Raw genomic sequence first — 14,397 nt, forward strand, 5'->3', positions numbered from 1 at the left:
CAACACATGACATGACATTACATGACAACATAAAACAAGACAAGACAAGACAAAACAAGACAAGACATGACAAGACAAAACAACACAGCACACGACATGACATGACATCACAAGACAAGACAAGATAAGACAAAACAACACAACACACGACATGACATTACATGACAACATAAAACAAGACAAGACAGACAAGACAAGACAAAACAAGACAAAACAAGACAAAACAAGACAAGACAAAACAACACAACACACGTCAGGACAGGACACGACAAGACAAGACAAGACAGGACAAGACAAGACAAGACAAGACAAGACAAGACAAGACCAGACAAGACAAGACAAGTCAAGACAAGACAACACAAGACAAGACAAGACAAGACAAGACAAGACAAGGACAAGACAAGACAAGATACGACAAGACAAGACAAGACAAGACAAGACAAGACAAGACAAGACAAGACAAGACAAGACAGGGCAGGACAAGACAAGACAAGACAAGACAAGACAAGACAAGACAAGACAAGACAAGACAAGACAAGACAAGACAAGACAAGACAAGACAAGACAAGACAAGACAAGACAAGACAAGACAAGACAAGACAAGACAAGACAAGACAAGACAAGACAAGACAAGACAAGACAAGACAAGACAAGACAAGACAAGACAAGACAAGACAAGACAAGACAAGACAAGACAAGACAAGACAAGACAAGACAAGACAAGACAAGACAAGACAAGACAAGACAAGACAAGACAAGACAAGACAAGACAAGACAAGACAAGACAAGACAAGACAAGACAAGACAAGACAAGGCATGACAAGACAAAACAACACAACACAACACACGACATGACATGACATCACAAGACAAGACAAGACAAGACAAGACAAGACAAGACAAGACAAGACAAGACAAGACAAGACAATACAAGACAATACAAGACAAGACAAGACAAGACAAGACAAGACAAGACAAGACAAGACAAGACAAGACAAGACAAGACAAGACAAGACAAGACAAGACAAGACAAGACAAGACAAGACAAGACAAGACAAGACAAGACAAGACAAGACACGACAAGACAGGACAAGACAAGAACACAACACACGACATGACATGACATCACAAGACAAGGCAAGATAAGACAAAACAACACAACACACGACATGACATTACATGACAACATAAAACAAGACAAGACAAGACAAGACAAGACAAGACAAGACAAGACAAGACAAGACCAGATAAGACAAGATAAGACAAGACAAGACAAGACAAGACAAGACAAGACAAGGCAAGACAAGACAAGACTAGACAAGACAAGACAAGACAAGACAAGATAAGACATGACAAGACAAAATAAGACAAGACAAAACAACACAACACAACACTCGACATGACATGACATGACATGACAAGACAAGACAAGACAAAACAAGACAAGACAATACAAGACAAGACAAGACAAGACAAGACAAGACAAGACAAGACAAGACAAGACAAGACAAGACAAGACAAGACAAGACAAGACAAGACAAGACAAGACAAGACAAGACAAGACAAAACAACACAACACACGACATGACATGACATGACATGACAAGACAAGACAAGACAAGACAATATAAGACATGACAAGACAATATAAGACATGACAAGACAAAACAAGACAAGACAACACACGACATGACAAGACAAGACAAAACAACACAACACACGACAGGACAGGACAAGACAAGACAAGACAAGACAAGACAAGACATGACACGACAAAACAACACAAGACAAGACAAGGCAAGACAAGACAAGACAAGACAAGACAAGACAAGACAAGACAAGGCAAGACAAGACAAGACAAGACAAGACATGACAAGACAAGACAAGACAAGACAAGACAAGACATGACAAGACAAAACAAGACAAGACAAAACAACACAACACACGACATGACATGACATGACATGACAAGACAAGACAAGACAATATAAGACATGACAAGACAATATAAGACATGACAAGACAAAACAAGACAAGACAACACACGACATGACAAGACAAGACAAAACAACACAACACACGACAGGACAGGACAAGACAAGACAAGACAAGACAAGACAAGACAAGACATGACACGACAAAACAACACAAGACAAGACAAAACAACACAACACACGACAGGACAGGACAAGACAAGACAAGACATGACAAGACAAAGCAAGACAAAACAAGACAAAACAAGACAAGACAAAACAACACAACACACGACATGACATGACATGACATGACAAGACAAGACAAGACAAGACAATATAAGACATGACAAGACAATATAAGACATGACAAGACAAAACAAGACAAGACAACACACGACATGACAAGACAAGACAAAACAACACAACACACGACAGGACAGGACAAGACAAGACAAGACAAGACAAGACAAGACATGACACGACAAAACAACACAAGACAAGACAAGGCAAGACAAGACAAGACAAGACAAGACAAGACAAGACAAGACAAGGCAAGACAAGACAAGACAAGACAAGACATGACAAGACAAGACAAGACAAGACAAGACAAGACATGACAAGACAAAACAAGACAAGACAAAACAACACAACACACGACATGACATGACATGACATGACAAGACAAGACAAGACAATATAAGACATGACAAGACAATATAAGACATGACAAGACAAAACAAGACAAGACAACACACGACATGACAAGACAAGACAAAACAACACAACACACGACAGGACAGGACAAGACAAGACAAGACAAGACAAGACAAGACATGACACGACAAAACAACACAAGACAAGACAAAACAACACAACACACGACAGGACAGGACAAGACAAGACAAGACATGACAAGACAAAGCAAGACAAAACAAGACAAAACAAGACAAGACAAAACAACACAACACACGTCAGGACAGGACAAGACAGGACAAGACAAGACAAGACAAGACAAGACAAGACAAGACAAGACAAGACAAGACAAGACAAGACAAGACAAGACAAGACAAGACAAGACAAGACAAGACAAGACAAGACAAGACAAGACAAGGCAAGACAAGACAAGACAAGACAAGACAAGACAAGACAAGACATGACAAGACAAGACAAGACAAGACAAGACAGGACAAGACAAGACAAGACAAGACATGACAAGACAAAACAAGACAAGACAAGACAACACAACACACGACATGACATGACATGACATGACATGACATGACATGACAAGACAAGACAGGACAGGACAAGACAAGACAAGACATGACAAGACAAAACAACACAACACACGACAAGACAAGACAAGACAAGACAAGGCAAGACAAGACAAGACAAGACATGACAAGACAAGACAAGACAAGACAAGACAAGACAAGACAAGACAAGACAAGACAAGACAAGACAAGACAAGACAAGACTAGACAAGACAAGACAAGACAAGACAAGACAAGATATGACATGACAAGACAAAACAACACACCACACGACATGACATGACATCACAAGACAAGACAAGACAAGACAAGACAAGACATGACAAGACAAAACAAAACAACACAACACATGACATGACATCACAAGACAAGACAAGACAAGACAAGACAAGACAAGACAAGACAAGACAAGACAAGACAAGACAAGACAAGACAAGACAAGACAAGACAAGACAAGACAAGACAAGACAAGACAAGACAAGACAAGACAAGACAAGACAAGACAAGACAAGACATGACAAGACAAGACAAGACAAGACAAGACAAGACATGACAAGACAAGACAAGACATGACATGACAAGACAAAACAACACACCACACGACATGACATGACATCACAAGACAAGACAAGACAAGACAAGACAAGACAAGACAAGACAAGACAAGACAAGACAAGACATGACAAGACAAGACAAGACAAGACAAGACATGACAAGACAAGACAAGACAAGACATGACATGACAAGACAAAACAACACACCACACGACATGACATGACAAGACAAAACAACACACCACACGACATGACATGACATCACAAGACAAGACAAGACAAGACAAGACAAGAGAAGACTAGACAAGACAAGACAAGACAAGACAAGACAAGACAAGACAAGACAAGACAAGACAAGACAAGACAAGACAAGACAAGACAAGACAAGACAAGACATGACAAGACAAGACAAGACAAGACAAGACAAGACATGACAAGACAAGACAAGACAAGACATGACATGACAAGACAAAACAACACACCACACGACATGACATGACATCACAAGACAAGACAAGACAAGACAAGACAAGACAAGACATGACAAGACAAGACAAGACAAGACAAGACAAGACAAGACAAGACAAGACAAGACAAGACAAGACAAGACATGACAAGACAAGACAAGACAAGACAAGACAAGACAAGACAAGACAAGACAAGAGAAGACAACACACGACATGACATGACATCACAAGACAAGACAAGACAAGATAAGACATGACAAGACAAAGCAAGACAAGACAAAACAACACAACACACTTCAGGACAGGACAAGACAAGACAAGACAAGACAAGGCAAGACAAGGCAAGACAAGACAATACAAGACATGACAAGACAAGACAAGACAAGACAGGACAAGACAAGACAACACAAGACAACACAAGACAACACAAGACAAGACAAGACAAGACAAGACAAGACACGACAAAACAACACAAGACAAGACAAAACAACACAACACACGACATGACATTACATGACAAAACAAGACAAGACAAGACAAGACAAAACAAGAAAAACAAGACAAGACAAGACAAGACAAGACAACATAAGACATGACAAGACAAAACAACACAACACACGACATGACAAGACAAGACAAAACAACACAACACATGACATGACATTACATGACAACATAAAACAAGACAAGACAAGACAAAACAAGACAAGACATGACAAGACAAAACAACACAGCACACGACATGACATGACATCACAAGACAAGACAAGACAAGACAAGATAAGACAAAACAACACAACACACGACATGACATTACATGACAACATAAAACAAGACAAGACAAGACAAGACAAAACAAGACAAAACAAGACAAAACAAGACAAGACAAGACAAAACAACACAACAAACGTCAGGACAGGACACGAGAAGACAAGACAAGACAGGACAAGACAAGGCAAGACAAGACAAGACAAGACAAGTCAAGACAAGACAAAACAACACAACACACGACATGACAAGACAAGGCAAGACAAGACAAGGCAAGACAAGACAAGACAAGACAAGACAAGACAAGACAAGACAAGACAAGACAAGACAAGACAAGACAAGACAAGACAAGACAAGACAAGACAAGACAAGACAAGACAAGACAAGACAAAACAACACAACACATGACATGACATTACATGACAACATAAAACAAGACAAGACAAGACAAAACAAGACAAGACATGACAAGACAAAACAACACAGCACACGACATGACATGACATCACAAGACAAGACAAGATAAGACAAAACAACACAACACACGACATGACATTACATGACAACATAAAACAAGACAAGACAGACAAGACAAGACAAAACAAGACAAAACAAGACAAAACAAGACAAGACAAAACAACACAACACACGTCAGGACAGGACACGACAAGACAAGACAAGACAGGACAAGACAAGACAAGACAAGACAAGACAAGACCAGACAAGACAAGACAAGTCAAGACAAGACAACACAAGACAAGACAAGACAAGACAAGACAAGACAAGACAAGACAAGACAAGATACGACAAGACAAGACAAGACAAGACAAGACAAGACAAGACAAGACAAGACAAAACAAGAAAAACAAGACAAGACAAGACAAGACAAGACAACATAAGACATGACAAGACAAAACAACACAACACACGACATGACAAGACAAGACAAAACAACACAACACATGACATGACATTACATGACAACATAAAACAAGACAAGACAAGACAAAACAAGACAAGACATGACAAGACAAAACAACACAGCACACGACATGACATGACATCACAAGACAAGACAAGACAAGACAAGATAAGACAAAACAACACAACACACGACATGACATTACATGACAACATAAAACAAGACAAGACAAGACAAGACAAAACAAGACAAAACAAGACAAAACAAGACAAGACAAGACAAAACAACACAACAAACGTCAGGACAGGACACGAGAAGACAAGACAAGACAGGACAAGACAAGACAAGACAAGACAAGACAAGACAAGTCAAGACAAGACAAAACAACACAACACACGACATGACAAGACAAGGCAAGACAAGACAAGGCAAGACAAGACAAGACAAGACAAGACAAGACAAGACAAGACAAGACAAGACAAGACAAGACAAGACAAGACAAGACAAGACAAGACAAGACAAGACAAGACAAGACAAGACAAGACAAGACAAGACAAGACAAAACAACACAACACATGACATGACATTACATGACAACATAAAACAAGACAAGACAAGACAAAACAAGACAAGACATGACAAGACAAAACAACACAGCACACGACATGACATGACATCACAAGACAAGACAAGATAAGACAAAACAACACAACACACGACATGACATTACATGACAACATAAAACAAGACAAGACAGACAAGACAAGACAAAACAAGACAAAACAAGACAAAACAAGACAAGACAAAACAACACAACACACGTCAGGACAGGACACGACAAGACAAGACAAGACAGGACAAGACAAGACAAGACAAGACAAGACAAGACCAGACAAGACAAGACAAGTCAAGACAAGACAACACAAGACAAGACAAGACAAGACAAGACAAGACAAGACAAGACAAGACAAGACAAGATACGACAAGACAAGACAAGACAAGACAAGACAAGACAAGACAAGACAAGACAAGACAAGACAGGGCAGGACCAAACAAGACAAGACAAGACAAGACAAGACAAGACAAGACAAGACAAGACAAGACAAGACAAGACAAGACAAGACAAGACAAGACAAGACAAGACAAGACAAGACAAGACAAGACAAGACAAGACAAGACAAGACAAGACAAGACAAGACAAGACAAGACAAGACAAGACAAGACAAGACAAGACAAGACAAGACAAGACAAGACAAGACAAGACAAGACAAGACAAGACAAGACAAGACTAGACAAGACAAGACAAGACAAGACAAGACAAGATATGACATGGCAAGACAAAACAACACACCACACGACATGACATGACATCACAAGACAAGACAAGACAAGACAAGACAAGACATGACAAGACAAAACAAAACAACACAACACATGACATGACATCACAAGACAAGACAAGACAAGACAAGACAAGACAAGACAAGACAAGACAAGACAAGACAAGACAAGACAAGACAAGACAAGACAAGACAAGACAAGACAAGACAAGACAAGACAAGACAATATAAGACATGACAAGACAATATAAGACATGACAAGACAAAACAAGACAAGACAACACACGACATGACAAGACAAGACAAAACAACACAACACACGACAGGACAGGACAAGACAAGACAAGACAAGACAAGACAAGACAAGACAAGACATGACACGACAAAACAACACAAGACAAGACAAAACAACACAACACACGACAGGACAGGACAAGACAAGACAAGACATGACAAGACAAAGCAAGACAAAACAAGACAAAACAAGACAAGACAAAACAACACAACACACGTCAGGACAGGACAAGACAGGACAAGACAAGACAAGACAAGACAAGACAAGACAAGACAAGACAAGACAAGACAAGACAAGACAAGACAAGACAAGACAAGACAAGACAAGACAAGACAAGACAAGACAAGACAAGGCAAGACAAGACAAGACAAGACAAGACAAGACAAGACAAGACATGACAAGACAAGACAAGACAAGACAAGACAGGACAAGACAAGACAAGACAAGACATGACAAGACAAAACAAGACAAGACAAGACAACACAACACACGACATGACATGACATGACATGACATGACATGACATGACAAGACAAGACAGGACAGGACAAGACAAGACAAGACATGACAAGACAAAACAACACAACACACGACAAGACAAGACAAGACAAGACAAGGCAAGACAAGACAAGACAAGACATGACAAGACAAGACAAGACAAGACAAGACAAGACAAGACAAGACAAGACAAGACAAGACAAGACAAGACAAGACTAGACAAGACAAGACAAGACAAGACAAGACAAGATATGACATGGCAAGACAAAACAACACACCACACGACATGACATGACATCACAAGACAAGACAAGACAAGACAAGACAAGACATGACAAGACAAAACAAAACAACACAACACATGACATGACATCACAAGACAAGACAAGACAAGACAAGACAAGACAAGACAAGACAAGACAAGACAAGACAAGACAAGACAAGACAAGACAAGACAAGACAAGACAAGACAAGACAAGACAAGACATGACAAGACAAGACAAGACAAGACAAGACAAGACATGACAAGACAAGACAAGACATGACATGACAAGACAAAACAACACACCACACGACATGACATGACATCACAAGACAAGACAAGACAAGACAAGACAAGACAAGACATGACAAGACAAGACAAGACAAGACAAGACATGACAAGACAAGACAAGACAAGACATGACATGACAAGACAAAACAACACACCACCCGACATGACATGACATCACAAGACAAGACAAGACAAGACAAGACAAGAGAAGACAAGACAAGACAAGACAAGACAAGACAAGACAAGACAAGACAAGACAAGACAAGACAAGACAAGACAAGACATGACAAGACAAGACAAGACAAGACAAGACAAGACATGACAAGACAAGACAAGACAAGACATGACATGACAAGACAAAACAACACACCACACGACATGACATGACATCACAAGACAAGACAAGACAAGACAAGACAAGACAAGACATGACAAGACAAGACAAGACAAGACAAGACAAGACAAGACAAGACAAGACAAGACAAGACAAGACAAGACATGACAAGACAAGACAAGACAAGACAAGACAAGACAAGACAAGACAAGACAAGACAAGACAAGACATGACAAGACAAGACAACACAACACACGACATGACATGACATCACAAGACAAGACAAGACAAGACAAGACAAGACAAGAGAAGACAAGACAAGACAAGACAAGACAAGACAAGACAAGACAAGACAAGACAAGACAAGACAAGACAAGACAAGACAAGACAATATAAGACATGACAAGACAAAACAACACAACACACGACATGACAAGACAAGACAAGACAAGACAAGACAAGACAAGACAAGACAAGACAAGACAAGACCAGATAAGACAAGACAAGAGAAGACAAGACAAGACAAGACAAGACAAGACAAGACAAGACAAGACAAGATAAGACATGACAAGACAAAATAAGACAAGACAAAACAACACAACACAACACACGACATGACATGACATGACATGACAAGACAAGACAAGACAAGACAATACAAGACAAGACAAGACAAGACAAGACAAGACAAGACATGACAAGACAAGACAAGACAAGACAAGACAAGACATGACAAGACAAAACAAGAAAAGACAAAACAACACAACACACGACATGACATGACATGACAAGACAAGACAAGACAAGACAATATAAGACATGACAAGACAAAACAAGACAAGACAAAACACAACACACGACAGGACAGGACAAGACAAGACAAGACAAGACAAGACAAGACAAGACAAGACAAGACAAGACAAGACAAGACAAGACAAGACAAGACAAGACAAGACAAGACAAGACAAGACAAGACAAGACAAGACAAGACAAGACAAGACAAGACAAGACAAGACAAGACAAGACAAGACAAGACAAGACAAGACAAGACAAGACAAGACAAGACAAGACAAGACAAGACAAGACAAGACAAGACAAGACAAGACAAGACAAGACAAGACAAGACAAGACAAGACAAGACAAGACAAGACAAGACAAGACAAGACAAGACAAGACAAGACAAGACAAGACAAGACAAGACAAGACAAGACAAGACAAGACAAGACAAGACAAGACAAGACAAGACAAGACAAGACAAGACAAGACAAGACAAGACAAGACAAGACAAGACAAGACAAGACAAGACAAGACAAGACAAGACAAGACAAGACAAGACAAGACAAGACAAGACAAGACAAGACAAGACAAGACAAGACAAGACAAGACAAGACAAGACAAGACAAGACAAGACAAGACAAGACAAGACAAGACAAGACAAGACAAGACAAGACAAGACAAGACAAGACAAGACAAGACAAGACAAGACAAGACAAGACAAGACAAGACAAGACAAGACAAGACAAGACAAGACAAGACAAGACAAGACAAGACAAGACAAGACAAGACAAGACAAGACAAGACAAGACAAGACAAGACAAGACAAGACAAGACAAGACAAGACAAGACAAGACAAGACAAGACAAGACAAGACAAGACAAGACAAGACAAGACAAGACAAGACAAGACAAGACAAGACAAGACAAGACAAGACAAGACAAGACTAGACAAGACAAGACAAGACTAGACAAGACAAGACAAGACAAGACAAGACAAGACAAGACAAGACAAGACAAGACAATACAAGACAAGACAAGACAAGACAAGACAAGACAAGACAAGACAAGACAAGACAAGACAAGACAAGACAAGACAAGACAAGACAAGACAAGACAAGACAAGACTAGACAAGACAAGACAAGACAAGACAAGACAAGACAAGACAATACAAGACAAGACAAGACAAGACAAGACAAGACAAGACAAGACAAGACAAGACAAGACAAGACAAGACAAGACAAGACAAGACAAGACAAGACAAGACAAGACATGACAAGACAAAACAAGAAAAGACAAAACAACACAACACACGACATGACATGACATGACATTACAAGACAAGACAAGACAACACACGACATGACAAGACAAGACAAGACAAGACAAGACAAGACAAGACAAGACAAGACAAGACAAGACAAGACAAGACAAGACAAAACAAGACAAGACAATACAAGACAAGACAAGACAAGACAAGACAAGACAAGACATGACAAGACAAGGCAAGACAAGACAAGACAATACAAGACAAGACAAGACAAGACAAGACAAGACAAGACAAGACAAGACAAGACAAGACAAGACAAGACAAGACAAGACAAGACAAGACAAGACAAGACAAGACAAGACTAGACAAGACAAGACAAGACAAGACAAGACAAGACAAGACAATACAAGACAAGACAAGACAAGACAAGACAAGACAAGACAAGGCATGACAAGACAAGACAAGACAATACAAGACAAGGCAAGACAAGACAAGACAAGACAAGACATGACAAGACAAAACAAGAAAAGACAAAACAACACAACACACGACATGACATGACATGACATTACAAGACAAGACAAGACAACACACGACATGACAAGACAAGACAAAACAACACAACACACGACAGGACAGGACAAGACAAGACAAGACAAGACAAGACATGACACGACAAAACAACACAAGACAAGACAAGACAAGACAAGACAAGACAAGACAAGACAATACAAGACAAGACAAGACAAGACAAGACAAGACAAGACAAGACAAGACAAGACAAGACAAGACAAAACAAGACAAGACAATACAAGACAAGACAAGACAAGACAAGACAAGACAAGACAAGACATGACAAGACAAGGCAAGACAAGACAAGACAAGACATGACAAGACAAAACAAGACAAGACAAAACAACACAACACACGACATGACATGACATGACATGACAAGACAAGACAAGACAATATAAGACATGACAAAACAAAACAAGACAAGACAACACACGACATGACAACACAAGACAAAACAACACAACACACGACAGGACAGGACAAGACAAAACAACACAACACACGACAGGACAGGACAAGACAAGACAAGACATGACAAGACAAAGCAAGACAAAACAAGACAAAACAACACAACACACGACAGGACAGGACAAGACAAGACAAGACATGACAAGACAAAGCAAGACAAAACAAGACAAAACAAGACAAGACAAAACAACACAACACACGTCAGGACAGGACAAGACAGGACAAGACAAGACAAGACAAGACAAGACAAGACAAGACAAGACAAGACAAGACGAGACAAGACAAGACAAGACAAGACAAGACAAGACAAGACAAGACAAGACAAGACAAGACAAGACAAGGCAAGACAAGATAAGACATGACAAGACAAAGCAAGACAAGACAAAACAACACAACACACGTCAGGACAGGACAAGACAAGACAAGACAAGACAAGGCAAGACAAGACAACACAACACACGACATGACATGACATCACAAGACAAGACAAGACAAGACAAGACAAAACAACACAACACACGACATGACATGACATCACAAGACAAGATAAGACAAGACAAGATAAGACATGACAAGACAAAGCAAGACAAGACAAAACAACACAACACACGTCAGGACAGGACAAGACAAGACAAGACAAGACAAGGCAAGACAAGACAAGACAAGACATGACAAGGCAAGACAAGACAGGACAAGACAAGACAACACAAGACAACACAAGACAAGACAAGACAAGACAAGACACGACAAAACAACACAAGACAAGACAAAACAACACAACACACGACATGACATTACATGACAAAACAAGACAAGACAAGACAAAACAAGAAAAACAAGACAAGACAAGACAAGACAAGACAATATAAGACATGACAAGACAAAACAACACAACACACGACATGACAAGACAAGACAAGACAAAACAACACAACACATGACATGACATTACATGACAACATAAAACAAGACAAGACAAGACAAAACAAGACAAGACATGACAAGACAAAACAACACAGCACACGACATGACATGACATCACAAGACAAGACAAGACAAGATAAGACAAAACAACACAACACACGACATGACATTACATGACAACATAAAACAAGACAAGACAAGACAAGACAAGACAATTCAAGACAAAACAAGACAAAACAAGACAAGACAAAACAACACAACAAACGTCAGGACAGGACACGAGAAGACAAGACAAGACAGGACAAGACAAGACAAGACAAGACAAGACCAGACAAGACAAGTCAAGACAAGACAAAACAACACAACACACGACATGACAAGACAAGGCAAGACAAGACAAGGCAAGACAAGACAAGACAAGACAAGACAAGACAAGACAAGACAAGACAAAACAAGACAAGACAATACAAGACAAGACAAGACAAGACAAGACATGACAAGACAAAACAAGAAAAGACAAAACAACACAACACACGACATGACATGACAAGACAAGACAAGACAAGACAAGACAAGACAAGACAAGACAAGACAAGACAAGACAAGACAAGACAAGACAAGACAAGACAAGACAAGACAAGACAAGACAAGACAAGACAATACAAGACAAGACAAGACAAGACAAGACAAGACAAGACAAGACAAGACAAGACAAGACAAGACAAAACAAGACAAGACAATACAAGACAAGACAAGACAAGACAAGACAAGACATGACAAGACAAAACAAGAAAAGACAAAACAACACAACACACGACATGACATGACAAGACAAGACAAGACAAGACAAGACAAGACAAGACAAGACAAGACAAGACAAGACAAGACAAGACAAGACAAGACAAGACAAGACAAGACAAGACAATACAAGACAAGACAAGACAAGACAAGACAAGACAAGACAAGACAAGACAAGACAAGACAAGACAAGACAAGACAAGACAAGACAAGACAAGACAAGACAAGACAAGACAAGGCATGACAAGACAAGACAAGACAAGACAATACAAGACAAGACAAGACAAGACAAGACAAGACATGACAAGACAAAACAAGAAAAGACAAAACAACACAACACACGACATGACATGACATGACATTACAAGACAAGACAAGACAACACACGACATGACAAGACAAGACAAAACAACACAACACACGACAGGACAGGACAAGACAAGACAAGACAAGACAAGACATGACACGACAAAACAACACAAGACAAGACAAAACAACCCAACACACGACATGACAAGACAAGACAAGACAAGACAAGACAAGACAAGACAAGACAAGACAAGACAAGACCAGATAAGACAAGACAAGACAAGACAAGACAAGACA

The sequence above is a fragment of the Zeugodacus cucurbitae genome, chromosome X (assembly GCF_028554725.1).
Source record: "Zeugodacus cucurbitae isolate PBARC_wt_2022May chromosome X, idZeuCucr1.2, whole genome shotgun sequence".
Classification (NCBI taxonomy): Eukaryota; Metazoa; Arthropoda; class Insecta; order Diptera; family Tephritidae; genus Zeugodacus; species Zeugodacus cucurbitae.